At 48.3% G+C, this 27,669-nt stretch overlaps 1 protein-coding gene across 1 annotated transcript in view; it reads left to right on the plus strand.

Annotated features, from left to right (window-relative positions):
• The first annotated feature begins 9,351 nt into the window (after window positions 1-9,351).
• Window positions 9,352-27,669, plus strand: part of Anxa11 (annexin A11) — a 43,227-nt gene continuing 24,909 nt past the window's right edge. The window contains exon 1 of the mRNA XM_052733634.1: window positions 9,352-9,512. The gene's annotated coding sequence lies outside the window, so the exon portion shown is untranslated. The remainder of the gene's footprint in view (window positions 9,513-27,669) is intronic.

The raw sequence follows: 27,669 nt of genomic DNA on the forward strand, positions 1-27,669 counted from the left end.
AGCGGGCGAATGCGTCCCATCCTAAAAGCCGGACGTGCACCCCCACGCTCTCTCAGTCTCTCTTCCCACGCTCTCTCTCTGCTCTTGGTCTCTCTCTGTCTCTGCATCTCTCTCTCTCTCTCTGTCTTATCCCCTCTTCTCTCTAATAAAGCCCATTCTAACTTTGGTAACCATGGCTCGTGACTCTTCTGCGGCCCGGTATCCAGCGCCGCCGCGGTATCCAGCGCCAGCCACCAGTGCCGTTTACCCTTTCACTTTGAACTTCTGATTCTTCTGCCTTTGCTTCCCAAGTGCTGGGGTTCCAAGTGTGTGTCACCATGCCTGGTTTACAGAGAGCGGCGGGGTGTTGAACAAGGGCTTTGTACACGCTAGGCAAGCGCTCTATCTCCTGAGCTTCATAACCAGCTCCAAGAACTTATTTAGGTATTTATTTTCATTTAGTCAAGATTTACTTCGGGGACTAAGAAGCATCTAGAATAATCAAAATAGAAGTAGTGTGATTTCTTATTGTCAGATTCAAAGGAAACTCCACCAAAAAAAAAAAAAAAAAAAAGCCGGGCGGTGGTGGCGAGCGCCTTTAATCCCAGCACTTGGGAGGCAGAGGCAGGCGGATCTCTGTGAGTTCGAGGCCAGCCTGGGCTACCAAGTGAGTTCCAGGAAAGGCGCAAAGCTACGCAGAGAAACCCTGTCTCAAAAAACCAAAAAAAAAAAAAAAGGAAACTCCAATTCCCCAAACTCCAAATATCCAGAAATGAGCTCAACCTGAACTATGGGAGGATTTCTGGTGATTAGATAAAAGTCACTCCTCAGGAACTTGTGAAACCGGTTCCCCTCTGGCAAAAGGAGTCCTTTCTCTCACCTCTGGCAGAAGGGACAAATGGCTGCCTGTGGTGTCTACTGAGTATCAAAGCCCTTGCTGGCCTCCAGGCTCCCTCAGTATTACAAGTATCTGTTACACATTTCAAAGTCCATGCTAGCACCCTAGGCCTTCTCACCCTCTCCCCTACCCGTAACTCCCTCCAGCTTACAGGCATCCCTCCCCTGGGCTACTCCTTCTCCTACTCCCCTCCCCGGTCTCTCTCTGTCTCTCTCTCTGTGTCTCTGTGTCTGTTTCTGTTTCTGTGTCTCTCTCTCTCTCTCTGTCTCTCTCTCTGTCTCTCTCTTTCTCTCCCTCTCTCTCTCTCTCTCTCTCTCACTATGTGCTTCCCTCACTATGTTTTCTCTCTTCTTTGTTATTCTTCATCCCCTCCTATTCTCCCCTCTCTAGCAGGTAGCCTGCCCATGTCCACCCTGCTGCCCACGTTCAGTCTACTTATTTCCCTCCCTGCTCTGGACTCTTTCAGATGCCTCTGGCTGTTCCCTCTCTCCTATCTACAATAAAAACCTTCCCCTTAACCATACCATGGAGTGATCATGTTGTCAGTTTATATACACTTACAACAAATGAACACTTAACATAAACTTTTGAAAGCACAGATAGTTGGGCCGGGGAGATGGTTCAGCAGGTAAAGACACTTGCTGCCCAACCTAATGACCTGAGTTTGATGCCTGGGACTCAGATGATGGAAGGAGAGAACCAGTAGTTCTTTGACCTCTACATGAAGGCATCTACATGCTTATCACACACCATATGCAGATAAATGTAAGAATAAGTTAAATAGAGATAATTACGCAAGTCTTAAATAGCACAGTGTGTTTTCCAAAAGCAATGGCTATTTAACACACCATTAACTAAAGTAAAATATTAATGAACTTTCAGATATTGATATCCTCATTAGCAGCTATTCACACTAAACAAGCACAACTCTGTTTTAACACTTCACATAATGGTTTTAGCCTTCTTCATAAAGACATTGATAATTGAGGCTTCTTTCAAATGCATGAATTCTAACATTAACGATCATGCTGAGTGGTGGTGGCACACTCCTTTAATCCCAGCACTCAGGAGGCAAAGGCAGGTGGATCTTTGTGAGTTCGAAGCTAGCCTGGTCTACACAGAGAGTTCCAGAACAGCCCGGGCTACACAGAGAAACCCTGTCTCAAAAAACAAAAACAAAACAAAGTTATATTTTAGGGCCAATGAGATGGCTCAGAGGGTAAAGGTGCTTATTATTAAGCCTTATTCGTTGAGTTTGATGCCCTGAAAACCACAAGTTCTCGCACAGGGTCCTGGAGGGTCTTCCTGTGTCAGGGGAAGCCTGGTGAGGGGAATGGAGGGAGCAGAGCTTTGAAGGTCTTAGGGCAACAGCTGTCTATCAGTCAAGATGGAAGAATTCCAGCATGTATGAATTCACAGGACTACAACGATCAGTTCTAGGTGAGCATATGATATCTCCCACATAGAGGGCAGAAACAAATCCAAATATTTTTGTGCATCTTTATCAATATGCACCGCTTAAATGCATTACCTAGGGGCTAGAGAGATGGCTCAGAGGTTAAGAACACTGGCTGTTCTTTCAGAGGTCCTGACTTCAATTCCCAGCACCCATATATGGTGGCTCACAACCATCTGTAGTGAGATCTGGCTCCCTCTTCTGGCCTGCAGGGATACGTGCAAACAGAACACTGTATACATAATAAACAAATAAATCTTTTAAAAAAGTAAATAAATGCATTACCTAAAGGTAGATACTCAGACGAATTTTTAAAACCTTATGAACAGTGATGATATTTTCAAGAAGCAAGCTGAAGCAGCAATGCCCGGAGAAGAGAGAATATAAACTAGATGAACGCTGCTGTTGGATAGCAGTCAACGTGGGACATGTCAGTCGACCGTCTTAGAGATCAACAGAGTGAACAGGAAACAAAGGAAAACGTTAGATGAAAGGCCTAAATAGCCCGCCCAGCCAGTTCACAGAGAGTTCCAAGGGGACCTTTGCCTGTACAGTGAAGCCACACCCACAAAAACTGGGACCGCCAAAACTGAGCACACCAAGGAACATGGCCTTCTAAAAGGGGTGCGTTTTCGTGTCCCCAAGCCCTGAAGGGGGAAATCGATGAAAAGATTGTTTGATTTCTTAAAAAAAAAAAAGCCATAAATTTGTAAATAAAAATTGAAAACGTACTTCTAATGCATGGATTAAGGATACAATTCTACCCACACCCTCCAAGTATTTATTTATAACTGAGAGGTGACAGAGAGTGCTGGGGGTTTAAACTTGGGATGCAGCTATAGCAGGGCTAGAGGGAGATTTATTTTTTTATTATTTTATTTTTTTATTTTTTTTATTTTTTTTGGTTTTTCGAGACAGGGTTTCTCTGTGTAGCTTTGCGCCTTTCCTGGAACTCACTTGGTAGTCCAGGCTGGCCTCGAACTCACAGAGATCCGCCTGGCTCTGCCTCCCGAGTGCTGGGATTAAAGGCGTGCGCCACCACCGCCCGGCTAGAGGGAGATTTATAAATAGACACATTTGCTAGAAAACAGCTGAAGACTTTGAAAATAACTCCATCCTGAGGTTGAACTCTAGAAACCAGAACCCCGGCGTAAGCCGAAGGGAAGCAACCACAAAGATCAAAGCAGAAATCCGAGCCAAAAGCTACTTCAAAAAAATTAACGTAATTAAAATAACTAGAAGTTGGTGTATGTGCAGCATAAACGTGTGATTTGTGTGGAGGTCAGACGTCAGCATCAGGAGTCTGCCTCTGCCACTTTCTACCTTATTGGTGGAGACAAGGTCTCTCTCACTGAGCCTGGAGCTCACTGATTGGTCAGACTGGCTGGCCGGAAGCCTCAGGAATCTTTCTGTCTGCCCCCAGCTGTGCTGTGGAAACAGCTGTGATTCTGTGTCCAGCTTTTTTTGCAGGTGCTGGTGCTCAGGCTTCAGGAAACTTTCTGGATATATCTCACCTACTCCTAGGGTGTCTCCTAGCAGATCATTATCACACGTGGCATTGATGATGTATTTGCTTTTCCCTTAAGCTTAGCTGTGCTAAGAAAGCAAGAATTCCCCTCCCCTCCACTGAAAATTACTGCATAGTCTAGACTGCCTCCAAGTGGCATCAGCAGTTTGCTTGCTTCCAGAGTGCTGGGATAGCAGCCATGAGCCAACATAGGAACTGTTGGGTGACAGCCTCAGGTCATGAGGAGTTGAGTCAGGATGTAGTGGGCAGCAGCCGCTAGTCATAAAGAATGACAGCCTCAGCCTGACCATTTCATTCCACCCCACCTGCAGAAGCAATATGCCCAGGTATCAAAAACAACCCACCCTGCTTCCAGTCAAACCCTAAAAGAATAGCTGTAATTTCCTGTTAGCTACTTTCGTGTGTGTGTGTGTGTGTGTGTGTGTGTGTGTGTGTGTGTGTGTGTGTGTACATGTTCCCCAGCCCCCTACACATGCTCAGCCTTCATCTTGCAGATGAGGGTTCCAATTAAACAGTCTCAGCCTTTTGAGATCTAGTCTGTCCACTTCTCTGCTCTCAATCTCTCTCTCTCTCTCTCTCTCTCTCTCTCTCTCTCTCTCTCTCTCTCTCTCTCTCGTTTTTCTTTTTTTTAATTTTTTAATTTTATGTGTATGGTTGTTTTGACTGCAAGTATGTCTGTGAACCACATACATGCAGTACCCTTGGAGGCTAGAAAAGGGCATTAGATCCCCTGTGATTGGTGGTACAGATGGTTGTTAACCATCATGCAGGACTGGGAATTGAACCCAGGTCCTCTGCAAGAGCAACAAGTGCTCTTAACCCCTGAGCCAACTCTCCAGCCCTCTTTTTGCTTTTTTTGAGACAGGGTTTCTTGTGTAACAGCCCTGGCTGTCCTGGAACTCACTCTGTAGCCCAGGCTGGCCTCGGACTCACAGAGATCCACCTGCCTCTGCCTCCCGAGTGCTGGGATTAAAGGTGTGTATCAGCTCTGCCTTATTTTTCTTAAAGGAGAGTTCAGTGATACCTGTGCCCTGGGCCCCAAGCCCTGGGACAGTCACTTCAGCTATACTCAACCATTATGTATTGAATAGCTTGATATAAGAAAGCAAATGGATAATACCATGCTATTCCTGAGCTCTACGCAGGGACCTTTCTTTATAAGGCACTTCACGTTCTTTTGTGTCTGTGTCATTCTTGAGCACAGCGAAGTTGGGCCATCCGATGGAAGACTTTACTAGGCAAGAAAGCCAAAGCTGGCAGTATGGATCTGTGGCGGCTTGAACAAAAACAACCCCCATAGACTCATATTTGAATGCTTAGGGAGTGGCATTAGGAGGTGTGGTCTTATTGGAGGAAGTGTGTCACTGGGAGTGGGATTTAGGGTTTCAAATGCCCAAGCCAGGCCCAGAGGTGTTTTCTCTCTTCCTGCAGCCTGTGGATCCAGATGTAGAACTCTCAAGCTCCTTCTCCAGCACTGTGTCTGCCTGCACACTGCCATGCTTCCTGCCATGATGATAATGGACTAAACCTCTGAAACAGTAAGCCAGCCCCCATTAAACGTTTTCCTTTATAAGAGTTGCCGTGGGCCGGGTGGTGGTGGCGGTGGTGGTGGTGGTGGTGGTGGTGGCGGCGGCGGCGGCGGCGGCGGCGGCGGCGGCGGCGGCGGCGGCGGCGGCGGCGGCGCACGCCTTTAATCCCAGCACTCGGGAGGCAGAGGCAGGCGGATCTCTGTGAGTTCCAGGCCAGCCTGGTCTACAGCGCGAGATCCAGGAAAGGCGCAAAGCTACACAGAGAAACCCTGTCTCGAAACCCCTCCCCCCAAAAAAAGAGTTGCCGTGGTCATGGAGTCTTTTTACAACAATAGAACACTAATTAAGACAACATCACTAGTGATTGTCAGATTGAGGTTAAAACACCAAGTTTCACGCCTTTTCACCCATCCGGTGTTCTCTGGGTGACTCCTGCCACTGCCCTTCCGGCTGGTATTCTGTAAGCCCTCCGTAGTGCCTCCTTAGCACCTCACTGACTCTGAGCTAGGGCTCCAACAGGTTTGTTGAAAAATAAAAGGGTGAGGCTGGGAATATAGCTCAGTTGGTAGAGTGCTCATTTAGCATGCAGGAAGACCCAGGCGTAATGCTCACACCTGTAACCTCTGCGTTTGGGAGTTGGAGACAGAAGGATCAGGAGTCGGATGCCATCCTCTCTTGCATTGATGGAAAAACCACAGCTCTCATTTTAAGGAATAAGAGATAGCTTGTCCTGGAGCCATTTTTTGTGACCATGGCTCAGGAACAAAGATTTAGGCTCCCCCAAGTTCCATGTTCCAATGGGGGAAGCAGTTTCAGGAAGTCGCTATAGCTTTACAGAACCAGGGAAGTAATAAACCAAGGCAAGTTTAAAATACATTGGTGGGTACACCAGAGGCAGTGATGAGCCAGCCTGCCTGATTTTAGGCTTGAAAGCCATCTTACAGTAAAGACGAGCTAGACTCATCCTGTTTATAATTAAATCTCTGTTTCTCAAAGATTGAGCTATGCCCCACCTACAATCTTAACTACAGATGGTTCTGTACTGCCTGTTCCAGGAAAGGGCAACCATGACTTGGTTTCAAAAAGTTATTGTGACCGGGCAGTGGTGATGCATGCCTTTAATCCCAGTTCTGGAGGCAGAGACAGGTGGATCTCTGTGAGTTCCAGGACAGCCATGATGGTGTTACACAGAGAAAGCCTGCCTCAAGAAACAAACAAACAAAAAATTATTATGACCACCTTGTTATGACCGCGTTGTTATAACTACTGTGTGACCACCTTGCAATCATGTTTTTGTTTCAGGAGGTTGTTATGACCAACTTGTTATACTTAGTTCTGCTCCTGTAACCCTGCCTATTTGCCTGCCAAATCCCCCATTTGGAAACCTTCTACCCCTAAGCTATAAAAGTCCTTATCTTCCCCTTGTCCAAGGCTGACCTCTTGAACCCCAACTTAGGGGGATGAAGCCCATATACACACACACACAAAAGCTTGCTTTAATTAATTGCTTGTTTTAATTAACTTGGCCATGATGATTTGGTTTGGGGGTCTTTCTCCTCACATCTTTGGGATTAACAGAAGGACAATGAGATAGGGAGGTAGTCACGGGCCCATGATGTTACCTGATGACGTTCTTAGCTCTGGGGTCTGTGGAAGCTAAGTTAATAGTTCTAAGGTTTTTATTTATCACAAGATGTTAATTCTAAGTTAGCAGCTTCTAAGAGGTTTTTATTTATTATCATGAGTTGTTAGTTCCCATACAGAGTGAAAGTTCTGGAAGGCTAAAACTAGCCTAAGGTAAGATAATTAGTCTCTGGAACACGCAGAATTCTAATCTCTCCACAGTGCTGAACTTTCGGTCGGCCATCTGTCTCTGCAGACACAGAAACTCCTTCCAGTTTTTTGTTCACAGCTGGACAGCTTCTTTTCAGGAATTTTCGTTCACATCTGCACAACTAGTTCCATGCCAGCCTGAGACTGTCTGAAAAAAAATAAATTATAAAAGATCGCTTATTCGACGTTCAGGGTTTGAAGAGCTCTGAAGCAGAAAGGCGTGTGTCACAGAAAGCAGTTTCACCCTAAACCAGTGGCTCTCAACCTTCCCAATGCAGTGACCCCTTGATGTTCCTCCTGTTGGGTTGGTGACCCCCCCACACACACACCATAAAATTATTTTCATTGCTACGTCATAACAGTAATTTTGCTACTGTTATGAATCTGATGTAAATGTAATAAGATGTAAACGTAAATAAGACCAGATGGTTTTAGGCAGCCCCTGTAAAAGGGTCATTGGACTCTCCTAAGGGGTCGAAACCCATAGGTTGAGAACCTCTGCCCTAAACGACTTATTTATTTTTACATGCCATATTCCAAGAAGCATTGGCTCCACCTGAGAGAAAATGGGCCATCAGAAACCCACCTTTGCAGCCCTTGTGGGCGGACCAGAGTTGAGAGGAAAGGGACAGAGGAGTTGGGTCGCAGCCAGGTGACATTTCCTCAAGAATCTTCCTGCCCCAGAGACTGTGACAATAGCTCCCTGGAATCCAGAAAGGCTTGGAGTTGTTTGGTGGCGGACTTTACATGAGTCCAGTGTCCCCACAAGGATAATAGTCAGTTCCTGGTCTTTCTGCCCCTCTGCTCCTCTTTTGTTCAGGAGGTGCTTTCCCGATGGCCCACTGATTCCTGTCCAAAGCACGCTATCCGATCTGGAAGGAACCGTGCCTGCAGGTGTATGTGTTAGAGCCACCATACACGGTGATGGCAGCCCCAGAGAGCTGGCGGTCTGTGTGGCAGTAGCCGGGGAAGTCCCACTAGGCTCCTGCCTGCACCTGGACCCCTCTCAGCTCAGGGCAGACAACAGCAAAGCACCTGCCTACCAGGTGCCTTCAGGCTCTTACTGTTCACTGGGCTCCTGAAATGCAAATGACTAATGGTTTATTTGCAAGTCAAAAGTGGGCAGTGAAGGAAGTGTACACTGGGTGGGAGCTAGATAGTTAAGAATCGCGATCCAATCCGTAAAGGGTTGGAAGAATGCTGTGTAATCCTTAGGAAGAATCTGGTTGATTCAGAAGTGCCAGTTGAAAAGACTCCAAGATACAGTGAGGAAAATATACTGCAATCCGGTTTTATAAACAACACGTTTACTTAAGCAAAGTAAGCAATGCACACATAGACAGTGCTGAACAGACACCTGGAAGGAGGTGTCTAAAAGTGAGCTGGGGGATAAATTAAAGAGAGGACTCTCAATTTTTACTTTTTGAATATGTTACACAATCATATATTTACTGCATGACCTTTTTCTAAAAACAAACAAAATAACTCCAAACACAATTTCTAGACTAGTTTTAGATTTACAGAAAAGATTAGGAAGGTAAGACATATTTACCATAAATATGGGTTTTCTCCTGTAATTAACATACTAGTGTTTTTGCTATAATGAATGAACCAATATTGATATTGTGTTCAAATGTCATTGTTTTTTTAACCTAAATGCCCTTTTCCCGGGATCCCATTCAAGATGTCACATTATTTAGTTTTCATATCTTGATGTGACAGCTTCTCAGGCTTCCCTTGCTTTGATGACCTTGACAGTTTGGGACAGTCGTGAGTTCCTCAATTGGGGCTTGTCTGATGTTTTTGCACGATTAGACCGGATCATGTGTCATTGAGAGGAAGACACCATACAACAGAAGAGCAACATAATTCGTCACTGCTAATGTTGGCCCTGATCACCCAGTTGGATTTCCATTATGAAGTTTCTTCCTGTCGTACATGTGGTTTGACCTTTTAAAAGTTTTCTTCACTGTCAGATCTCTCAAAACATATAGCCGGGTATATCCCACTCCCTAGGGGGTCTAGAGCGGCTCTGCGCTGCGAGCAGGACCCACGCAGGAGCGCGGACCTCACCTGTGGGCGTGGTCCACGCACCCCGCCACTCTAGAGAGGCCCCACCCCTCCACGTGGCCCCGCCCCGGGGCGCTTAAGGCGACCGCACCCGGAGAGTTTTCCGCCCCGCGGGCTCCTCCGGCCGTACGTAGACGGGTCGCTCGCGGGTCGGGATCCGGGAAATCGACAGTGGGAAGGAGCTGCAAGTCGAGCTCATCGCCGGGTCCCCGGTGCCAGGTGAGTGAGGGTCCTGGCGGGCGACCTGCGCGGGCTGGGTGTTCGCGCTCGGCGGGGGGTGCGAGGGTCCCCCGAGGCCAGGGCCCGGAGTGGAGCGGGGTCCGGGCAAGTGTGCTTGGGACCCCAGCGGGTGCGAGCTTAGGGGTGGTTGAGGTCTCCTCAGCTCGGTGCGTTTCCGGGAGAAGCTGGAGCCGGCCCAGAAGGCTGTCTTTGGGAACTTTGCTCCGGAACTGCAGGGCGCGGGTTCCTGAACCTGCCACCTAGGGTTTATATAAGGCAGGCTCCCACGTCGTCCAGAGAATGCGGGATCGTGCCAGGTGTTGTGTGGCCTGCTTTCCTTAACGCGTATCCAGCTAGGATCCCTCCGCCCCCGCCTGCGCCCCGGTTCCAGAGTCCCGAGGAACTCTTGGGCTTGGCTCCCCCACTTCCCGTGGACTCGGGCCCGGTTCCTAACGACATAACTAGGTAGCAAACAGCTAAGCTCAAGCTGGGCTCATTCTCTCTGGGGATTTCTCTTCCCCACCCGATAATTAGTGGGTGTGTATGGAGATTGTGTTTCTCGGACCCGACCATCCACCGTCACCCCAAGTCGTCTGTTCCCTTCATAGGCCTCCACTAGTTCCCTGCTGCCTTGCCCTGCCCTGCCCGATAACAGCGACTTACCAGCAGGCGTGCCCCGCGGCTACAGAATGAGGAAAAAAAGCTACGAATACAGTCCTACACAAAATCAGTAAATTTAACATGAGCTTTTTTTTTTTTTTTGGTAACTGAATTGAGCTGTTCTCAAGTGTAAACTTTGTAGGTGACAGTGTGTGTTATTGTCAAAAGGTTGGACATGCCTTGTGCCTTGTAGGGCAGGGCCTTGCTCACCCTCAGCTTGCTCTCATTATGCTCCTTCATTATTTCCTTGCTTCAGTCAGTTGAGAATTCCAGGAGGATTAACAGCAGGGCCATTCCCTCAGTGCTTGTCCGTGCTTAGTGTCCTCTAACCAGGCCAGCCAGGTGAGTGAGGGCAGTCTGTGGCTCTAACAGAGGATGCCCACGTTGGGTTCCTCCATCCCTCCCCAATCCGTCATTAATATCTGCACCTTGATTTCCTCATCCATCAAATAAGGAAAATTTTTTGTTGTTGAGTTTTGTTTTATGAAGCAGGGTCTCCCTATGTAGCCTTGGCTGGTTTCAAACTCCTAGAGATCTTGCCTCTTCCTCCTGAGTGCTGGGATTAAAGGCGTGTGCTACCTCACCCGGCAAGTTAATATTTTAAACAATTTATATTATTATTTTTGTTTTTTTATTATTTACTTTTGGATTTTCGAGACAAAGTTTTTCTGTGTAGCCCTGGCTGTCCTAGAACTCACTTTGTAGACCATGCTGGCCTTGAACTCAGAGATCCACCTGCCTCTGCCTCTTAAGTGCGGGGATTAAAGGCATGTATCACCATGCCCAGCAAGCTAATGTTTTTTAACAGCTCTACAGTGCTCAGGTATTGACCAGTTAGAACAGGTAGCAGCTGGTCTATCACAGTTGAATAATGCTCAGGTTAGGCATAAGGCACACACGGCAAGGCCTGGTGTATAAGTAATCAGATGGAGCGGCAAGTGGATAATACCGTGATAGCCAGAGCAGAGGGTGCAGCCAGCTTGAACTGCCCTGTCTCAGCCTGCACTGCACTGCCCTCTTTCCGACATTTTGACCATTTCTTATTCACAAGCCATTGTGACGGCTGCTGCTCCCCAGTAGGAGGGACAGGACATGCCCTCTTCCTCCACTTTGGATTTGTATGAGCAGGTGTCTTGACCTTGTGCTATTCTCAGTCTTTGGAGCGTGGAGACTGTTTCTGAATCATCCCTTAAGTCTTTCAGAGTGCCCACGATGAGCCTTTCCTTTTAAGTGAACAAGGAAATGTCAGTTGGATGAGAGGTGGGCCAGAGAAGTAATGTCTGTGGCTTGAGTATTGGAGCCACAGGATAGGCAGGGAAGAGTGGGGAAGTGGAGGAGAAATGTATCCAGATTCGGTGTGTGTGTGTGTGTGTGTGTGTGTGTGTGTGTGTGTAAGAGCTGGGTGTGGAGTTTCACACCTGTAATCCCAGAACTCAGAGATCAAGGCAGGAAGATCAGGAGTTCAAAGCCTGTTTCAGATACAGAAGGAATTTGGGGCCAGAGAGATGACCCCATAGATGGAAAGCTGAGGTTCACAGGTTCTCCGCTGGCTTCCACACAGTGGAATGTGTGGAGTACAGTGATATGCACTCCCCCCATCCCAGTGCACACGTGCACACAAAGTGAGTAAATGTAATTAACACTGAGCATCCTCCTGGGGAGGGGGAAGATGCATAGTGAATTTGAGTACAATCTGGGCTACATGAGACCTTGGCTGAGGCACCTGCACCTTCCAATCTGAGTTTGATCTTGTGTTTTCACATAGTGTTAAGAGGGAACTGACTCCTGTAAGTTGTGGCTTACCCATGCACACACGGGCACACACACAGTTACAATTTAAATGTTTATTTCAAACAAAAACAAGCAAGTTCAGCTGTTTGAGTTCTTTTTGTAGCCATGACAAGGAGAAGAGAAAGGGCCGTCTCAGTTCAGTTTATCTAGAAGGCTTTGATCCATGATGCCTGGGTGTTGTGACCCAGGGGGTTCATGGGTAGGTAGTTCAGGATGGCGGGAGAGGGGACTCTGGGGGAGACAGAAGAAACCCAGGGTGGATGGAATTGCATGTTTGTTCCCAGAAGGCCTGCGGCTTTCTCTTCTTCCCTTTCTAGCTGATTTTCTCCCTCTTGGGCCCAAAGCAGTTCCTGGCACTTGGTCTCATGGGAGTGGGAGAGTCCGGGTGTGGCTGTGCTTCGAAGGCAGAGCCGAGGAACATAGTCCAGTTTCTGTGACTCTTCTTCACGAACCCACTGTCCTTCCAGAACGTCAGGAATTTGAGTGGTGCCTACATAGGACAGCTCTGAGGATACATGAGCTCCAGGTTTCCTTGGTGGGAGCTGGCATTTGTAATAACATTTGTTGGGCTTTGTTTGGAATGAAACCTTTCAATAACCTCTAAAACGGGTTAGCCCGCATCAGGCATGTTGACCATAACTCATGAAATAAAGGTCCTGGGGTCACTTGGTTGTCACGGTGGAGAAGACTGGCCATCCAGTGGAATGGTCAGCTTCTGATGATCCTGCCCACTGATGTGAGAAAGAGTAGGGTGAGGGTAACTGGACAGTTAGGGGACAGGGGCTGGAGAGTCGGTTCAGTGGTTAAGAGCAGGTGTTGAGGGCTGGAGAGATGGCTCATCTGTTAAGAGAACTGTCTGGGGCTGGACGGTGGTTGTTCACACCACCTTTAATCCCAGCACTCAGGAGGCAGAGGCAGGTGGATCTCAGTACGTTCGAGGCCAGCCTGGTGTACAAAGCCAGTTCCAGGACAGCCAGGGCTACACAGAAACCCTGTCAGAAAAAACGACAACAACAACAACAACCAAAAGCACTGGCTACTCTTCCAGAAGACCCAGGTTCAATTCCTAGCGCCCACATGGCAGCTCATAGCTGTCTGTAATCCAGCTCATAGGGATCTGACACCCTCATACAGACATAAATGCAGGCAAAACACCAATGCACACAAGATAAAAATAAGTAAATCATTTAAAAAAAAGAGCAGGTATTATTTATTTTTCTATTGCTGTGACAAAATACCACAGCTAAGGCGATTTATAAAAGAAAGTGTTTAATAGGTCTTATGCTCTCAGAGGGTCAGAGTCCATGATGGTAGAGCAAAGTCCTATAGCAGCAGAAACAGCTGAATGCTCACATCTCAACCCACAAGTGGGAGGCAGAGAGAACTAACTCAGAATACTGTGAGTCTTTAGAACCCTCACAGCCTGCCCCCTGTGACCTACTTCCTCTAGCAAGGCCACACCTCATCCTTCTAAACAGCTACCAGCTGGAAGCCAGCTATTCAAACATAGGAGCCTTTGCCGACTAGTCTCGGTCAAAGCACCATAGAGCACTGTGGCTCTTGCCGAGGACCCAGGTTTGATTTCCAGCATCCACATGGCCACTCACATGTCTGTAACATCCAGGGGATCTGACATCCTCTTCTGACCTTGGCGGGCACCAGTCATGTAAGTGTGTACATACATAGATGCAGGCCTAGCGCCCGTACATGGAAAGTAATAAAGAATTACAGGGATGGAGGACAGTTTCCATCTGCCGGCTAACCCGTGGTAAACCATGTAACCACATAGTCCCAGTTCTCTGGCTGACAAATGGTTGCCTCCAACAGAGAGTCAGATGACAAGATGTTTCTGGAAGGGTTTTGAGATTAGTGAGAACAGTGATGATCTTGTTGATATTGGGGGAGTGTCACCAGGGAACCAGGAAGCTGAAGGTGGAGTGTGCTGTAGTCAAGGCTGACTCTGTGATCACTAGTGTTAGGGTTTTTTTGTTTTTGTTTTTGTGTTTTTGAGATTGTGCTCTTGAAGGGCCCACTGTCTTAGCAGCCAAGAAGACAGGGGCTCAGGGACCTGAGCCCACCAGTGGAGGTTGGCTTGCAAGATGGAGGGATGAGAATTCAGGGTGGGGGTGGAGAAGAAACTGGAAGCTGTTCACAGGGAGATCAGGCAAGCAGACACATGAAGCCTGGTGTGTGAAGCACCTTTGGGGGAGAGGGATGTGTGAGAGGGGCAGGGCCAGTGTTAAGGGATGAGAGCTTGCCGCGTCCACCACAAAGGGCACCGTTATTTTTAGGAACTAGGTGACAAGGCATGTTTCTGTTGGAATCTTTAGTGAGTGCCCACTGCTTGTCCAGGCGGTTCTGTAGGCACCAAAGGAGACTAGTGTTACTGGGAATATCAGGTCCCTCTTTGGGTTCTCGGTTTTGTTAATAAGAGAATTTAGGAAAGGACTTGGAAGGATGTTCAAGGACAGTTTTATTCGAGTTGGAAAGAAAAACAGCAGAGCAGGCAAATTATGACTCTCAGTAGTTGCCAGGAGGAAGGATGGAGAAGAGGGAGAGAGGTCATGCCTTTGAGAAAGCAGGTGGGTTCAGTGATGGGGTCAGCAAATAGCCTCATGGCAGACAAGCAGCCCAGTGGCAGGCAGAAGGGGAGGGAGGCTTTAGAGACAAAGGGTGAGAAGCCCAGAGAACCTGGAAGAGCATACTCAGGCTTTGGCCAGTACCTGAAAGGAAAGGACAGGGAAAGGGGGGGAAAGTTGTGCTTTTCTAAATAATGCAGAAAGGTGGGAGGTCACAGTGCTTCGTGATGGAAGCTCTGAGGGTGACTGCAGAGGGGATAAGATAAGTACATTATTCCACTAAGGGAATTCCTCCATCTTCTGATCCGGACTTTGGGTGAATTAGCATTCCTGGGGCGTGGTCTCTTGGCCAGGTGATTGACAAGCCCAGCTGTTTTAACTGGTAGAGTGCAGCGATCTAATCTTTGGAGCAGATCAAAATGTCATGTGTCTGCCCAGGGCCAGAGGTAGATTCCATCTTTTTGACTTGGAAGAAAGCTTCCATGGAGCTCTGATAGCCATCTTCAGTGGCTTCCAAGCCTAAGCACAATAGGTTTGCCCCCTGGATAGATAGATATCCCAGAGAGGCTGGATGAGGACCCAGTTTGGAAGGTGCAGAAAGAAGGTCATGAACTTCAGTTTCTTTCCGGTTGCATTTCAGGTGTCTTTTGAGATTCTAGGGGGTGGGGACGGGACTGAGGAAGCGTCTCGGCTAGAGAAGCAATTTTGTCTGGGTTATATTTATATTTGAAGTCAAGGGCATGGTGATGTGAAAGAACTCCCTGGGATAGCCGAGTGAAGGGAAATGAGCAGTAGAGGAGATAGATAGGAGCTAGTGACAGGGACCAGGGTCGTCTTGCTTCAGTAGACTTGAGGGGTCAGCGGTGGCCCTGCTGCGGTGGCCAGGGACGGGAATGAACAGCTGGAGCAGATGTGTACAGAGTCTCCTGAGAGGGACTGTGTGGAAGGAGGTCAGGGTGTGTGAGCGCTGGGGTCCTGTTTCCACAGCTCACCCTCGCTGCTGCTTTTCCACCTGAGAAGAACGGGTGGTGGACGGCCACAGCCCCTGTACCTCGTCCTGCCGCTTCTGTGTCTGACTTGTTTATGGCGACAGCCTCTGGGTTACTGTCGCTCCAGGTCAGCAGCTGTGGAATGTTCTCGGTACAGAATTACCATAATTTATTCCGTCTTTTCCTCACTCGTGGGTAATGAATTCTTTTTCTGTTTTTATTGACTTGAAGCAGAGTTGGGGCAGAGAAACTGTCCACTTGGAATGCTCCGGAACGTATTTATTTAGGAAGTGTTTACATTTTTAATGCTTTAATGCTTTTAAGTTCTCTAGGTCAAGAATAAAGGGATCTAGCTACTTTCAATAGATGTTTATTGTGTTTTTTTTTCTTCTGTTCAGGAGTTATTAATTTCAACTTTTATCTGTTCCTTTTTTCAGTTCATTTGCCCTTTGGATATAATGCTAGCAAATGGGTTTCCATACTGTCTTAATTAGGGTTTCTATTGCTGGGAAGAGACACATGACAACAACTCTTTTTTTTTTTTTTTTTTTTTTTTTTTTTGGTTTTTCAAGACAGGGTTTCTCTGTGTAGCTTTGCGCCTTTCCTGGAACTCACTTGGTAGCCCAGGCTGGCCTGGAACTCACAGAGATCCGCCTGCCTCTGCCTCCCGAGTGCTGGGATTAAAGGCGCTCGCCACCACCGCCCGGCGACAACAACTCTTGATGTTGTTTGTTTGTTTGTTTGTTTGTTTGTTTGTTTTTCACAACAACTCACATAGAGGAAAACATTTCGTTGGGACTGGCTTACAGTTCATAGGTTTAGTTCATTATTGTCATGGCAGCAGGGGGCAGGCAGACATGGTCCTGGAGGGGTAACTGAGCGTTCTACATCTGGACCCTCAGGCAGCAGTAGGAGAGAGAGACACTGGGCCTGGCCTGAGCATCTGCAACCTCAAAGCCCACCCCAGTGACAGTCTTCCTCCATCAAGGCCACATCTCTTAATAGTGCCACTCCCTATGAGCCTATGGGTGCCGTTTTCATTCAAACCACCACACATACAAAGTGCCCACCTTTCCATTGTTCACTGTCATTGTATGTCAACCATGACCAGGGGATTATTTAGAAAACCATCCTGAATTTCCAAGTTGGTCATGTAGTGTTAATGAGAGTTTGTCATGGAAAGGCTGACTGCTTCATATTTGGGTCCTGGTTTTAGAGGGCTGTGATTGGGTCCTGGGTTTAGAGGGTTGTGATTGGGCCTGGTTATAGTGGGCTGTGATTGGGTCCTGGGTTTAGTGGGCTGTGATTGGGTCCTGGGTTTAGTGGGTTGTGATTGGGTCCTGGGTTTAGTGGGCTGTGATTGGGTCCTGGGTTTAGTGGGCTGTGATTGGGTCCTGGGTTTAGTGGACTGTGATTAGTGAAGAACAAACATCATAGACTGCATTAAATTCTCTGTCCTTATGTTAAATTGTTCCTTCAAATTCAGCTTGACTTTTTCTTATCACTTAGAGATGTATCCGAAATTCTCACTGTAAAACTGATTGTGGTGGCACGGGTCAGTAATTCCAGTATTTGGGAGACTGAGGCAGGAGGATCAAGAGTTCAAGACCAACCCAGACCATATATGAAGGTAACATATTTATGAAGGACCATATGTGTAGGGTCATCCTAGTCTACATAGTGAGCCCTTATCTAAAAATAAATAAATAAATAAATGAACACATAAATAAAAGCAACAGACCGAAATAATTCTCACTGTAATTTTATCTAAGTCACGCTCCATTTGTCCTTGGCAAAGGGGTCTGGCTTTTATGAATTTGCCTTTCATGTTTGGAGTTAACAAGTGTTTCAGGTCTGCTTCGTGGATCGTACTGTGTGGTCTGTGATGTTCGGGTCTCTTTCCTTACAGTCCTGAAATGAATAAAAAGACATTTTATAAAACAGCAGGACTCGGGCGTTTGGAGACAGTGTCCCTGGCAGACTTCAAGCTGTGCATGTGTCCAGGCCCGCGTGGAACAGTTGGTAGGAGGGTCTTGTTTCTCAGCCTGCTGATAACCACCAGCGCCCCTCCCCCAGGGTCCCAGTGGTCCTCATCCTGTAGACTTTAGGGAAGGGACCTGGAAGTCTCAGTCTTCTGACGCTACACCAGAACATCTGGAGCTGGATAACAAATAAAAGGAAGTGGAGGAACAAATAAAGCTTTTGTTTGCTCCGTCACAGAACGGCAGAGGAAGGAGAAGTAGAAGGCGTGAGGCCACTGGTGTTACAACAGCCGTTTCCACCTCCCACTCAGCTCACCTTGTAAAGGTTTTGTCACTTCTCGGCGCCATTGCACAAAGGCTCAGGGCTTTCGGTGTGCCGGGTTGTAGCATGACAGGGCAGATGGTTGACAGATGACAGACAGAAGGCTCGGGAACACCACCCACTTCTCTCCTTAATTTGAAGCTAATGTGTTTATCCTCTTGCCCTTGGGTGAGCTGGCACTGCAGAGGTTAGGGAGTGGGGACCGAACCGTATGTTCACAGCCACCAGAAGCCAGCAGGGCATACAGCAGCTCGGCTCTGTCCCTTGGGTAGGGGAACATGCTGGGCAGGCCTTTGCTTCCCTGTTGATGCTTGAGAATCTTCAGCCTCCTCCCAGAGGCCCGGGCTGTTAGCACGCTGTGATCTGCTCTGGAACCACGCTCACGCAGGTCTTCCAGCCCCATGGGACCAGGTGGCCCTTCGAAGACCCAGCTTGGGGATGGAGATTTCTTGCTCTGCCACCCCCCTCTCCCAGGTTGCTTTCTTCAGCCTCAAATGTGACACGGAGGGCACTCTTGTGGCAACAGCCCTGTATGTCCTGGCTGAACCAAGGCTGATGGTTGCTAGGGCTCCTCGCATTCATGAGAGGTGAGATTTGTGGCTGCCCACCCCAGTTTCTCTGCTGTCGCTCATAGTTCCCTGGAACAGATGGTACTTTGTGTATGACGCAGTTGTGTGGGAGTTGTTGGGAGATCACCAGCGCTGCCCCGCTTCAGTTTTCTCAGGTTCTTTCACGTCTCCCAACTTGACCTCCAGCCTGGGAGGGTGGGATGGAGCCCAGAGTAGACAGTAGCAGTGTGGGCCGAAATGCACTGGATAAGACATCAAGAGATACCTACAGTTTTAGACCTTGTACTATCTGTCCCCAGCCAGCCCTGAGAACTCAGGCAGGTCTCTCCTGCTCCTTGGGCCTTGATTCCTACCAAATAAAAGACGCCATGGACTCAAATGATCCCAACGGTTCAGAATTCTGGAGCAATCCAAATGCCACTGAGGATTGGCTTTTTATTTCTAAGCAGGCTCTTTCAGATTTGTTCCCTCAGGCTCAGCCCCGTGGTGAGGCCCTAGTGATTGCTGTGGCCGCTGTCCTGCCAGCTTTGCCCAGAATTTCTCTAGCTTGGGCAGCCCAGGAGCCAGTCTTGGATGGCAGCGTCTGCTGCGCAGCCTGGAGAATGATTGATGTCAGCTGTGCTATTTTTAATTCCTTCTGTGTGGGTGGGGAGCTGAATGCCTGCCTCCACCTTCTGTGGGCTTTTTGTGTAGTGCCTGAGAAAATGCAGCCAGGGTTGGTGAATGCTGCCCCAGGGTTCTCTGGCTTGTGTCAGTCACTTAATGGCACCCATGACCCACATAGGTGAGGTTAGTGCCCCGTGATCACAGGGTGTGGGACTCTATAGACCTGGAAGAGCTAGGATGTTCCTGTGTCTTCTAGCATCCTGTTTGGGATGTTAGGGAGAAGGGAATCTTCTAGACGGGTGCTGCTTGCCCTTCAGATTCCTAGTGTCTGCCTGCTTACTGACAGGCTGTCAGGGCAGGTACCAGCCGGGGCGAGGAGAGATGAGTCAGGGACTCTTGGTCCTGGTGGGATGCAGCTTTGTTGAAGATGCCAGTGCTGACTGCTGGGCAGTGGTGGGAGAGCAGCAGGGAGGCAAGGCTATCCAACAGCCTGCAGGAGCCATCATCTCCCTGGAAGGCCAGGAGAAGGGGTCCGGCACTGGCCCTTGACCTCTGAGCCTTGCTCCCTGGTGTGTAAAATGGGGGTGGTGGTGTGATAATACATCCATGAGATTGCTGGGGAAGTTAGTGAGGTGTTTACTGAGGAAAGGCACATGCCCATCCTAGGAACTAGATGACTAGAACACTAGTGGACGTAGAGAACACGCGAGGCTGAGTTAGTTCCGGAAAGAGCCATCATTGTGAGTGGGAAGGTCAGGGTAGCTTCCTGAAAGAGTTGGGGACCCCATGTGACCTCAGGGAAGGCTAGGAGACAGCAGGGTGGCCAGCCATAGGAACATCTGACCAGTTGTCTAAAATGGGAATTGCTTGGCTGAGTGAGGGACATGCATTTCCTGGCTGCTGCTGTCACACACACCTTGGGGGTCTTTTGGACCTCCTGTCTTTTTGCTGTTCCTCGGTGGCTCAGTGTAACTTCAGTCTGGAATGCCTGCCACAGAGGGCCAGGACCTGATAGAGAATCTTCTACCTGATTGATCTGTGTGTTCTCCAGGGACTTCCTTTCCGTTTCTGGCGGCGTGGCTGTCCTTTGCACCAGAGTCGAACTGCTAAGGGTGGTTAAACCTCGAGGCTTCTCAGCAGGGCCGAACACTGGTGTCTTCCAGGTGTGAAGGTGCTAAAGCTCCAGTGTGGACAAATGGGCAATGAGTATCCGACAGTGTACTGGGTCAGGGCCCCTGCAGCCTGTAGGCCGTGATTTCAGCCTCACCCTCTGTCCCTTGCTGCTGCAAGAGGGTGTAGAGGTGCCTTTCAGAGGAGAGAGAGAGAGAGAACTTCTGAGAAGCTTAACATGGCTTAACAGAGGGCCCAGCCTCTTGTTCCATTTCTAAAGTGGTTTAAGTCACAGATTCTCTTTGCGTCCCTTCTGTTTCCCCAAGGAAGCAACTTTGAGCTACAGAACCTTCCTGATGGTGTCTATAAAACCTTCGTGAAGCCCCAGCTGCTGGATAGGTGGGGTCGAGGAACCCCCGAGAGTCTGGATCCACCTGCGTCCACTAGAGAGAAGAGGGTTTCCTCACACCCCGGTGAAGCCCTAAGACTACATTCCATCCTCTCAGGCTTTACCCTCCCCCCACCCCCACGGGAGAAGGAAGGATGGCTCTGAAGTATGTGTGTGTTTTCTGGAAGTGCCTGTGCCCTGTTGTAGGGAGTGTAATGGGCCCTCATCCAGGGCAGGGGGGGCAGAATCAGATGTCACTACCCCCCCCACACACACCCCTAGTGAAAGCTCTAGGCTAAAGCTTTTACCTCCATGGCCCTAATGGACCCTGGGAGAGCTCCAGAAGCCATACTGCCTGATGACACTGGCTAAAGGAAGGTGTTTTTTGTATCCTTTCCCTAAGAGGGCCCTTAAAATCCTGTAAGCTTTGCGTGCTACCAGACTTCTGCCTAAGCCTGTAGATGCTGATAAACAAAGAAACAAAACAAAACAAAGAGGCAAAACCCCCAGGACTGGTGCAAACTGAGAACAAATGGTGTTTCAGCTATCAGCTAAAAAAGTGTTTTTATCTTTCGGAGAATGGTTGAATACAATCGCTCAATTGTGCTGGAATAGTCCAATTTTTTTTAGTTAAGTGTCAGGGTCTCTTTCATATGTGGCACTTATGGCTGTATTATAAAACATGTATGGTTTACAGAATGAGAAAAGTCAGCTCTGTTCATCTGAAGGGCTTAAGACGGAACCAGCTCTCTCCCGACACACCCACCCCTTTGCTTCTGTACAGGTAACTGTTTCTCCTAACAGTACCTTTATCTACACGATAGGCTCATGGTTCTGTTTGTTAATTTATCAATGTAGATATTACTTGCTGACATGCTGCTTGGATAGACGAGGAATCGATGCACATATCAGTGTTAATTGCATTATAACGACTGGAGACTGTATTGCTCACTGCTGTCCCAGGGGACCTGTGCGGTTAGAGTGCAGGGCCACCAAGCTTCCTGTTCCTGCAGTGCGTCAGCCCTCCCCATGGCGGGCTTGAGTTTCCTTCCGCTCACCCATTGCTCTGAGCTGGCCAGGTTGTTCCCCAAGTCTGTCACTCAGGTATCACCTTGGGACTTCCTTTATAAGTTTTCTGTGTTAAGAGTCCCCTGGCATTGGGGTTCTTTTACCTCTTTACATTCTCACTTTGTCAGAATTCTTTAGGAAGTCCTAGTAGAAGTAGGTGGGGGTGGGGTGTTCTTTGTTCTTGAGTCTTTCTAGAAAGGTGCGTGTATCCTGTTGATAGGCGGTTGATGTAGCTGGCCGTAGGAATGAAGGACAGACTGGAAACGTTTCTCTGTTAGGAAGGGGCTGTTGTCTTGCAGTTCCCAGCAGTGGTTGAGGAGCCCGGTGTCATTCCAGTTTCCCCTGAAGAACCTTGGCTCCTTGTTGAACTCATTCTAAATGGTCTTATAATAAAAACCCGGAGCCAGATATCGGGGTAAATGCTGCAAGATCAGAGGAAACAGACCATAGCCACTTCTCACCTCACCAACTCCTCAGCCAAAAGGGGAAGATCCTGTCTCCATGAATTCTCAAAGTGAATGCCTCTGAGTCCTCAGTTGAAAGGCTCTCTAGTTCCTGTCTCCTCACACCTTATCTGCCTTTCTCCACCCAGCCATTTCACTTCCTATCTCAGCCTTCCTAGTGCTGGGATTAATGGCGTGGGTGCTTCCCAAACACTGGGGTTAAAGGTGTGTGCCACCGCTTCCTGGCTCTGTTTCTTTCCTAGACTGGATCAATTTCATGTAGCCCAGTGTGGCCTTGAACTTACAGAGGTCCAGATGGATCTCTTCCTCCCGAGTGCTAGGGTTAAAGGTGTGCGCCACCACTGCCTGACCTCTATGTTTAATCTAGTGGCTGGCTCTGTCCACTGAGCTTCAGGCAAATCTTATTAGAGTCCAACAAAATAGCACCACGGGTCCTTTCTTTTTCTGGAAGCTTGTGGTATTGTTTCTCTGCCTCTGAGTTCCCGTGTCAGGTTGGTGAGCTTTCAGACATTGGATTACCCCTAGGTGGTCCTTTCCACTTCCACAATCTCTTCAGGTGTTAGTCAGTGCTTTTATATCATCATAATCATAGATGTTGTTATTATTATTTCTGTGTGTGCCTGTGGATATGTGTGGTGTATAAACCTGTGTGTTTGTGTGTGTGCACAGAAGCCAGAAGAGAACTCCTGAGTGTCCTGCTCCATCACTGACTGAGTTTGGAGCTAGGCTGGCAGCCAGCGGGGCTCCAGGGATCCTCTTGTCTCCAACCTACTTCCCAGAACTGGGCTTACAGGCACGTATGTGGCCATGGCCAGCTTTCCACCTAGGGGCTGGGGATGTGAACTTGGATGTCCATGCTTGTGCAGCAAGCCTCCTTACCCACTGAGCCATCCCCACCCCTCACAGTGTTCTTGTGCTATAACTGATCATTTTCTTGCCTCAGCTTTTCCTGCCCTCCCCCTTGAGACGCATTTTAGATCAGTGGTTCTCAACGCTCCCAATGTTGCGGCTCTTTAATACAGTTCCTTGTGTTGTGGTGACCCCCCCCATCATAAAATTATTTTCATTGCTACTCCATAACTGTAATTTTGCTACTGTTATGAATCATAAATATCTGACACGCAGGATATCTGATATGTGACTCCATCCTGACACATAGGCTGAGAAACACTGTTTTAGATCGTATTATTCCTACATCTTTTTATACCTGTTTGTGGTTGTTGGTGCTTTTCATTTGTGTGAGTACATATGTGCACATGTATGTAGAGGCCAGAAGCCAGCCTCAGGTGTTCCTCAGTGGTCTCTCTGATGTTCTTCATCTAGGCTCTGCTGATTGGCTAGCAACCCCGGGGATCCACTTGCTTCTGCCTCCCCAGCCCTAGAATTAGGCATATGCCACTGTGTCTGGCTTTTAATGTTAGTTCTGGGAATAAAACTCTGTCTTCATGCTTATGCAGAAAGCACTTTATTCACTAAACCTCTCCCGAGTTCTGTTCTTTGCTTGCTTGCTTATTTTCGGGATAGATCTCATGTAGCTGAGTTCGAGGCCAGCCTGGTCTACAGAGCGAGATCCAGGAAAGGCGCAAAGCTACACAGAGAAACCCTGTCTCGAAAACCAAAACCAAACCAAAACAAAACAAAACAAGATCTCATGTAGCAGAGGCTGGCCTCCCACTCGCTATGTACCTAGGCCCTGGACCTCCAGAACCCCCTGCCTCTGCCGCTGAGTGTTGGGATTACAGGCATGGCTCACTACAGCTTGTTGTTGCTCCTTTAGCTCTGGGTTTCTCCTGACTTGCTTTCCTAACCTTCCTGTTGGATGTTAGGGCTTGTTTCTCATTCCCTTTATACGCACATTTATTTGCTACTGATCTGTTGAAGTTTGAGTTTTTAATCTTCTATTTTCAGTTTCTGAAGACACCTTACTGCTTTCTTATTCTTCTGTGTGTACAGAATTTTCTTTTTGTTTTGTTTTATGAATAGATTTTTTCTATGTTTCTGAGCATACTGATTGTAACACTCCCCCACCCCCTTTCCTTCTCATCGATGGCTCTCTCCCCTCTGAGCCTTCTCTTGTTTTGGTCTCTCCTGCTCTTATTGGAGATCTTGTTCGGACGTCCTGTGGTCCTTTGTTGTCTATTTACATAAACAGTGCTGAGTCCTAGGGCCTTATTATACCACCTCTTTGCCCTTGTGTGAAATCATCCTTGGTAGCTCTGGTCTTCTACACCTCATCTGCCCTTGCCTCAGGCATTGAACCCGGCTAGAACTCCTATTCCTTCAGAGCCTTTGATAAAAGGAAGCTTCCAGGTGAAGTGGGTCCCTCGTGAGCCGTGAGTCTAGACTGGTGCCACACCCTGTGCATCACAGTGCTTGACATGGACGCAAGAGGTTCTGGGCTGGGCCCCTTGCTGTGTCATGGTGGCATGCCACTTCCCCCTCCCTGGTTGTCAGTTTCTCCACATGTAAGTGGAAGGAAGAGGTGCAGTGGAGTAAACTGAGTCATCTCTTAGGGCCACCTTGGCTTACCAGCTGGGCCGCATGCTCTGTTACCTGCGTGCATAAATCAAGTCCTTAGCGTTCCCCTCCCCAGGGTTTGCATTGCTGGCTGGGTGTGTCGCCTCGCCACAGAGAACCTACCCCAGCTCTTATTATGGTGACTCATGGTGACCATGGTGACTTGTGTTGTCCTATAATACAAGTGAACAAGCCTTATCTGGGCTCCTTCTCCCAGGCAGGAGGGAGCAGTGAGCACCCAGTGGTTTCGTTGTTGAATGACTTGCTGTGGTCTTAGGAGTTTGATGCTTCTCTTGTCAAAGATGCTGGCCAGGCTGTGTGGGCAGGATGCAGACCTCAGCCAAGAAGGAATCTGGAAGAAGGGAGAGGTGGCTGGCTGTGTGTAGATTAGTTTGCAGTTCCTGCTCTTAACAAATCATGGCAGACTTACGATGTGTTTTTGTGGTAGTATACATGACATGAAATTGACTATTTTACTAATTTTAGGTGTATAGTTCAGTGGCATTGAATGGTCACCATGACCTATTTCCAGAACTTTCTCATCGTCCTAGCTAACCATCCCCATTTATCAGAGTATCTCAGAAGGTGGAGCAGGAATTATAGGTAGTTGTGAGCTGTGATGCTGGGATCCGAATTCTGACCCTGTGCTCTTCACTTCTTGAATCATTCTTCCAGTCCTGTGTGTGTGTTTCTTTAAGGTGGTTTTTTTTTTTTTTCAAGACAGGGTTTCCCTGTGTAGCTTTGTGCCTTTCCTGGACCTCGCTCTGTAGCCCAGGTTGGCCTCGAACTCACAGAGATCCGCCTGGCTCTGCCTCCCGAGTGCTGGCATTAAAGGCGTGCGCCACCACCGCCCGGCTGTTTCTTTAGGGTTTGCCTGGGGCTGCTTTGGCTGCTGTGATGGAATACTATGAACTAGAGTCTTCAACCACAGAAGTGTGTTGCTCTCAGTTCTAGAAGCTGGAAAGCTGAGATCAAGTGTCAGTGTCTGCTAAAAGACCATTTCTGGATTTATGGCTGGCCGCTTCTCACGGTGTCCTTACATAGTTTCTCTGGCCGTCATCCAATTCATGAGAGCTCTATTGTGGAGACCCAGCCACCACAGTACCCTGCTTCCTAACCCCGTGGGTTTCATCTGGGAGACAGGTACATTCTTTCTGCCACTGTCTGAGGCCAGCAGCTAAAAAGACTGAAGGGTGTCTTCAGAGGTTCCTGCCTGCTCTGTTGCTTCGTGCCTGTGGTGAGGTTGCACGACACAGTCAGCGGGTTCACCTTATGGCGGCTGAGACAAAAGAGGAAAGCTCAGATCCCGGTGACTCCTTCAAGGACATGTCCCTGGTGACCTAAGTCCTCCCAGCAGTAACACCCCACCAAGGTTTCACTGCCTACTGGTAGTGCCACAGGGGCTCGGGACTCAGCTTTCGACTCATGGGCCTTTGAGGGCCTTTCTTGGTCCAGGTAATAGCCTGCCCTTACCATTCTCTCTTTCAAACTGTCTCAAGTTTATGCCCACCCCTGTGCCCTGCCAGGTCCCTCCTCAACTCCCTTCCCTTCCCTCCAGTCTCCACAATTCTTTCTTTACCAAACGCCTCTGGGTCCTCTGGGGACCATCCCCAAACCCAGTTTGATGTTTTATATTGGAACAACTCCATGAATGAAAGTTAAAATGATTTAATATTGAGAACAAACTTAGTATGAGACTGTTACTATCCCATTTAATAGAGGAGAGAAACTGAGGCACAGAAAGTTAAATGACCTGCCCAAGATCACCTGGCTTGTAGGAACCCAGCTTGGATTTGAACTTGAGGGGGTCTGCCTTCAGAGTTCATGCTCTTCCTACTGTCCTTCATTGCCTTTAAGAACATGGGGCTTAGCCGGGCATGGTGGTGCATGTCTTTAATCCCAGCACTCGGAGGCAGAGACAGGTGAATCTCTGTCTCCCCGAGGCCCGCCTGGTCTACGAAGTGAGTTACGGGACAGCCAGGGCTACATAGAGAAACCCTATCTCAAAAAGCAAAAAAACAAACAAACAACACAACATGGGGCTTGCTTGTTGATCATCAGAGTTAGAAATCAGCGGCGTGTACTGATTCCTAATTCCATGCTACTCTGTCACACCAGTGTTTGTGAGGCTCAGCCTTTGAGATCCGATTCCTAGGACCAGCAGGCTCTGTGCACATGTATGGTGTAGTGGTACAAGTCCTAGGATTCAAAGCCAGACGGCCTGGGTTTGATTCCCGCCTCCACCATTCACAGGCTTACCTTCCCCATGTCTCTTGCTGTTCGAAGGCTGCTGGGTTTAGGCTGGTGTTCGGGTTGTTTTAAAGATAAAGTCCATATAAATCCCTTAAAGCTGTGCCTGGCACGTCGTTAGTGTTTGATGAATGGTGACGATTGGCATGGCCTAGTAAGTCAATTCGAGGATAGAGTTAAGCAGGGGCCTCTTTGCGACTGGACTTTTCCGGCTTTCATGATGCCGGCACGAATTGGGAGGCATTAGTTAGAACGTGTAACTGTATGTACCATTTTATAAGCTTTTTAGACATCTGTCTGATCTTTGGCTAACTTGGCAGTGTGTAGGGTGCTCTCTGAGTTCATGACCACAGTTCAGGCAGGGCTGAACTGTATATACATCACACTGTTTGCTTCTATCTGGCGACCCCAGCTGTGTTGGGGTCCAGGTTAGGCCTGACCGGGACTGTTGGGGACAGTGGATGGTAGACACCCAAGAGTAAAGGGACAACAGGGAAATTGGACAGACTGGGGCCTGAAGAGAAGGTTTGGATCCTGTGTATTCTCGTTCCCTGTGGCTGTGTGTGGCTGCCACCAGTTGATAGTCACACATGTGCCCTGGGTGTCCTGCTCTACAGAATGGTATGCAAAAAGACATAGTTGGGGCCTTACTGTTCTGCCAGGAGCCTGACTTCAGTGCCGATTGTGCTGACCCTTGCCACGGTGTGCAGGCCAAACTTCTGTTTGAGCCTATAAACCAGCGGTTCTCAACCTATGGGTCTCAGCCATCGAAAACACATTTCTGATGGTCTCAGGTACTGAGACACCACTCAGTAGCAAAATTACAGTTATGAAAATAAATTTATGGTTGAGGTTCCTGAGA

The sequence above is a fragment of the Peromyscus californicus genome, unplaced genomic scaffold (assembly GCF_007827085.1).
Source record: "Peromyscus californicus insignis strain IS unplaced genomic scaffold, ASM782708v3 Scaffold_12__1_contigs__length_115047231, whole genome shotgun sequence".
Classification (NCBI taxonomy): domain Eukaryota; kingdom Metazoa; phylum Chordata; class Mammalia; order Rodentia; family Cricetidae; genus Peromyscus; species Peromyscus californicus.